Here is a 6,412-nt window from a genome sequence, read left to right on the forward strand (position 1 = left end):
TACCTTATAAAACACTTTTTTTGTGAGAAACTACCTAATAAAAAAAATGTTGTAAGAAACTAACTTATAAAAAGATAAATGTTGTAAGAGATTACCCTTGATCGAAAAGTCATCGTTGATTTTTATTTTCCGGCGTTGATCATGTCACGTGCCAATTAAGAAAAAATGAGGGAAAAGGTGAATTAAAAGTCACGTGATTGACATGTGATGTGGTCAATGCCGAAAAAATTAAAGTTAACGGTGACTTTCCTACCAATGATATTCTCTTACAACATTTACCTTTTTATAAGATAGTTTCCTACAACATTATTTTGATTAGGTAGTTTCTCGTAAAAAAAAAGTGTTTTATAAGGTAGTTTTTCACAAAATGTCCTTATATTTACAAACTAATGAAACCGTAATATTTAGATATATGTTATTAGAACCATTCATGACTCTAGTTATTTGAGGCACAAAATTCCTTGGTACAAGTATTCGCTTTAACAATGTCCAATTTAGCATGCTACTCGTAAAACTTGAAAGAATATCAGAATATGTAAAGAGTATGAAAACGTTAACCGCAATAAAATGGATTCCAATTATTTTTCTTCAGCTTTCACATTCATTGGCTCATAACTAAAACTAGAACTCACTTGGCAAACTAACTAAAGCATACAATTAATTTTATGTTACAATTTCAAAGTACATACATTGTTACAACATATGCACGCAGCTAGCTTAAGACTTGCAAGGATGCAAGGGAGCACCACACAAGCACAAATTATGCTCAAATACTTCCGCAGGAAACCCTTGCAACTTCCCTTTCGGTATTGGCCCGCAAAGTCGGTTGTAGCTTACGTCGATTATAGCCAATGAACCTGCACGTCCCAACCAAGCAGGCACCCGCCCGTATATTTGGTTATGGCTCAACTTAAGCTCAAACAAGCTAGAAGTGATGTCCACCACAGGCAACACTACCTTGGACAAGTCGAACGACAAGCGATTGTTCGACAAGTCTAAGTGACTCAACTCGGATTTGTCCTCCCCAAACAGGAAGGACGCGTCGCCTGTGAGATGATTATGTGATAGTTCTAGAGTTCCGAAGTCGATCTTGGGATTATACCGGAAAACTTATTGTGGGATAATTGTAGGGCGGAACCATTGGCGAAGGAACCGAATGTGTCCGGAATTCTACCGGTTAGGTGGTTTATTTGTAGGTCGAGTCCCTTGAGATTAGGGAGTTGACCTAGGAAAGCCGGAATCGAGCCGGTAAATTTGTTATTGTTCAAGCTAAGGGATTCTAAGTGAGTTAGGTGGCTTAAGAAATTTGAGATGGGACCGCTAAGGTTGTCCCAGTTAAGAAAGAGGAGTTTTAGTCTAGTGAGTTTTCCGATGACGGGCGGGATTGGGCCTGTGAGGTTGGGTAGTAGTCGTAAGATGAGGGTTTCGAGGTACGGGAATTTATCAAGGGTGGTGGGGATTGTTCCTACAACCTCATCTGAGCCGCTTATTTCGAGAAAGTTAACACGGCGGATATTTGTATTGGGGATCTTCTTGCATAGTACACCACTCCACTTGCAGCAGTCTGTGTGTGGTGACCATGTTGAAAAAATGCTAGCTCCGCCACTGAAACCAGCCTTGATTTCAAGGAGGGCTTGTTTGTCGGCCGGGTAGCAGCGGTGTGGTCGATGATGAGGATGAGCATGGGTGTGAGCGAGGTTGAGGGAAGGTAGGAGGAGGAAGAGGAGATAGAAGAAAAAGACGGAAGTAATGCATGGATTATTCTTCATGTTTTTTTAATTTTTGTACAGTATGAAATGCTTCTTGGTATAGTGAGCGGGTTTGCTACATAAAAATAAATGGCTATTTATAGAGGATTGGATGAGCAATTACCAAAGGGCAAATGCAAATTCCCCCCTAGGAAAACCATATGCACTAATTACCATCAATGTAATGTAAATTTGAACTTTGGTTTTACAAAAATGGTAAAGTTTTGGAAATTCACATGCACAATTTCTATCAATGTTATTACTTGTTGCGTTTTCAATACATGGAACCAAGGTTTGGTTTACACTATACACGTAGAACTAATTAGATTGGGTAAGAAAATGATTATTAGAAATAACAAAACTAAGATATGAATTGAGTAGAAGATTACAAATCTATAATGATATCAATTTCTAATATATCCCTTCAATAAAATAAAAAATAAAAAAGTATGCAAAATTGGGTAAACAACGTACGTAAATCGTAATGAGTAGTATCCAAACATGCACCAGCAATATATAATACGGAGTACATAATACATAAGTACAATTTTGCCTTGACTTAAGACTATTGCCCTGAAGACCAATGGTTAAAATAGAGAAAATTATGAATTATTATCTTAAGAAAAGATAAGAGTATCATGTTTATTATGAAATCCATTTGTACTCTGATTCTTGCATGAAGAGTTTTAGTGTTTCACACATGTGTTCTCATTTCCTTTTTGAAAAACTTTGGACTTTGGCCTCATTGTTTTGATTATTTGTTGTTATGACATGCAAAGCCAAGAATTGCAGAGTAGTAAACTACTACTCCCTGAATCCTGTTTTATTTGCATCATATGTCCCTTCTTGTGAAAGCTTTTTAGGATCAAATGATGCAAATAGTAAAAGACGAAAGGAGTATATTATAATTTTTTTACCAAATTTAGAAATCCAATCTTTTAAAATACCTATTTGGTCAAACTTCTAATTGTAATGGTTCACATCTATTGATAATTCGAGGTTAGCTACTTATAAAATTAATTATTACTTAACAACAAAAATACTAACTTGCAAAGTAGGATTATCATTAGAAAAACTTGTAATTCTACCATTAATCCCTCTTTAGTAATCCGTATATATAAGTTCATTTTTGGCAAAATCTTTAACCAAAATCTAAACACGATTACAAAGTTACTAGCCACGGTATTACTCCATGTTATAATTTATTAATTCATAAACATGATTATGTGGAACATTTATAATGTAAGACGGTGTTTGTTTAGAGGGATAAAGTGAGGGGGATAGGATAAAAGAAGAGGGATTTAACATGTCCTTTGTTTGTTTAGAGGAATGGGGATTATGAGGAGGGTTAGGAAGGGGATAAAAAAGGGAGTTATCCCTTCAAATTAATAACTAAGGGGGTGGTATAAGGGATGGGGATTAAATTTAATGGGTAAAAGACATTTCTATTTTTAATGAAAGAAAAAAAAGAAGAGAGTGAAGAAAGGATAGTTTGTGTCAAAAAAAAAAAAAATTATAGTAAGGGTAATTTTGTATTTTTATTAGTTATTCCAATTTAATCTCAATCTATACCAAACAATAGAATACACTATTTTTATCCTTATTCCATCTATTAATCTACCTTCTTATCCCACTTAATCCCATCCCTCTTACCGAATACCGTACATTATTCCAGCAACATGTGAATTCCGTGAACACCTTATAATTTATCAGCTTTTAGCTTATTGTTTCAAATCTTTTTTCTTCATGCATGCAAATTTTATGTACTATTGTAGCCTTGTTATGTCAGCATGACTTTGGTTCTTTGGTTCCACACCGAATAATTATTCATGTGGTACTGAATTGTCTAATTACCCAGAATCGATTGCTTATATTTGTCCCCACTTATTTCTCGTATATATTCATGATCATTAAAGATTCCCCAAGACCCCAACTTAATCCACTTGCATAGTTTTTAACTTCATCTAGTTTAACTTTTTAAGTCTTATGTCCATCAAACTGTCACACGTAAGAAACAAACATAAAAATGAGCTTTTCATTAGCACAACTCTTGCCAACCTGATTTTTATTTATTTATTTATTTATTTATTTTTTTAAAAAGGGTGAAATATTTGGTTATACACTACTGTATTTAGCATAGATAGGCAAGAGAAGTGTTAACTCTCATTTTCACCAACAACAACAATGAAATTATGGCGGGAAAAAAATCCCCAAAATTTTCCCCAATTTTTTCCCTATCAAATTTTGGTGAAATAATTAATGGAGTTCCATCCCCTATTCCCCCACCTCAAAGCAAGAGAAATTTACAAAATATTAAATTGAAGCTCCAAAGTGTTGTAAAGGTCCCAAATTTGAAAGAAACTCTTATTTTACGAGTAATTAATTCCCGAAAATTGAGTGAACTGTAGCTTTGGATATGAAAATAGAAGAAGTTTAAGTGCAAATTTGTAGGTGGTAGGTGCGGTTGGCGGAAGGGATTATGGTAATTCGGGGAACAAAGACAGTGAGAAGATTGGGGTAAGTTATGATTTTGATTTGTTTTATTTTGTACCCAAAAAATTAAATTGGTAACCTGAAGTTGAGAATTGGATTTTGAGAAATTTGTGAGAAATTGAACAATTTATTTTAGTTCCATATTTATGAAATGGGTTTCCAAATGTTGAGAATTGAAATTTGAGAGTCGAATTTTGAGAAATTGAACAATATGGTGACATTTGTTTCTTCTTGAGTATGCGTCACCGAGTATAATTTTCAGTAATTGATTAATTTGTATTTGATTTGTAGTTACTTATCTTCTAGTTATGCAACAATACACAATTCAGAACATACCATCATGTATGAATACAAGTGTTGTTGGTACATATTATCATACCGAAGATAAAATATGTCAACAATGTTAACGTTTGTATACCATCTACATGGTTAATGGTACGTACTGGTAATACCAACAACCATACATGAAATACTAGTTAGTATATGTGAACTATAAATGGGTAAACGGTAAATGAACTACTTACATAGGAGGAAATATCTACTCTCTGCTGTTTCATGACTTGTGTTGATCCTGTGTTGGTGTTTTGTTCTTGCTTTGTGTTTTATTATGATTAAGGAAGACTACGTTTTGATTAATTTTTTGTTTAGTTTGGTTAGGAGTGTAATGTTGTGAACCAGAACTAGGATATGGAGGGGAGCACATACGTAAACTGTAGCTCAGATAGTTGTTCAGACAGTGATGAAAGTGAACATTTTGATTTGAATGATGATTTGAATAATGATGTATCGGAGGGTTTTGACTTGAATAAGGACCCTCCTATTAAATGTACCATTACCGGGGACGAATGTAGTGTGGATTTACATAGTGCAGACTTAGAGAGTTCAGGTTCTGGTAGATGTGTAGAGGCAGCTGTAGTACCCCAAGAAGTAAGAATGGAGTTTAGTAATTGGGATGACACGAATAATTATTATCGTAGTTATGGGAAGCAAGAGGGATTTGCTGTTGTGCGTACAGGTGGTGGAAAGACAAGATCATATAGCACTTATGTTTGGAAGTGTGAGTGTTACGATATGACAGCATACAGGAGGAGGGTTAATGGGAAGAGGGTTGTGGTTTATGATGAGCCATCTGTGAAGAAAAAGAGTAAAAAATGCAACTGTCAGTTATGATGTATGGGCAAGGCAACAATGAAAGTGGTAGATCAAGAAAGTAGTTAATGAGCACAATCACATAGTGAGTCCCGAGTTATCAAGACACATTGTAATGTATAGGATGGAAAAAACATGAATTTGACCCCCAGTAGGGCATATATTCAACAACTTGGCGGGCCAAAGACATGGAGTTGAAAATGTGGGATTCACCAAAAAGATATTCGTAATTTGGTGAATAGAAAGAGGAGGTTGAAGTTAAAAAATGGTGATGTCGCGGCTATGGTGGAGTATTTTAATAGAATGACTGCAGATAATCAAATTTTTTTCACATGCATCGTCTTGATGAAAAGGGGAGATTGAAAGACATCATGTGGGTTGATGCCCGGAGTAGGGAGGCGTTTTAGTATTTTGGAGATATTGTCTGCTTCAATTCGACATACTTGACAAACCAGTATAAGCTCCCCTTTTCGAACTTTGTTGGGGTCAATCACCAAGGTCAGATAATCATACTTGGCTGTGCTTTGGTTCCCAAGAGAATGCCGAGACGTTTGAGTGGCTATTCAAGATTTGGGTTTCTTGCATGGTAGGAAAGTCCCCGGCTGCAATTGACATGTTGATATCATAATCAGCTTCAGGTATAACTTTGGCTGGTATACTAACAAATCCATTTAATTACCTGTTGGTAATCAACTTAAGGTATAACTTTGGCTAGTATAGTAACAAAACCATTTAATCGTATGTAGGTATCCTAACAAAGTGCTTTAACATTTTTCTTAGTATTTAATTTAATAAACTTAACCAATCACAACCCTAACCATTCAACTAACACTTGAAAACATCAACTACTTTAATCAACAAAATAATATTATTTGTGTTTCGGGTGCTTCTATGTCCCTTGGGAGAGTTACGACTCGGAAACTGGATCCGACAAGGGCGCCTGTACCTGCAAAGTGAACGGCGCTTCGGATGGTCGGAGGTCCGCCTCCTAAGATTAAATTAGTACGAATTCGGAGTAAAAC

At 35.4% G+C, this 6,412-nt stretch overlaps 1 pseudogene; it reads right to left on the reverse strand.

Annotated features, from left to right (window-relative positions):
* Nucleotides 1–546: 546 nt before the first annotated feature.
* On the reverse strand, nt 547–1,800 carry LOC145582345 (polygalacturonase inhibitor pseudogene; annotated as a pseudogene).
* Nucleotides 1,801–6,412: the final 4,612 nt, after the last annotated feature.

This window comes from Chenopodium album, chromosome 15 (genome assembly GCF_948465745.1).
Source record: "Chenopodium album chromosome 15, dcCheAlbu1.1, whole genome shotgun sequence".
Taxonomy (NCBI): Eukaryota; Viridiplantae; Streptophyta; class Magnoliopsida; order Caryophyllales; family Amaranthaceae; genus Chenopodium; species Chenopodium album.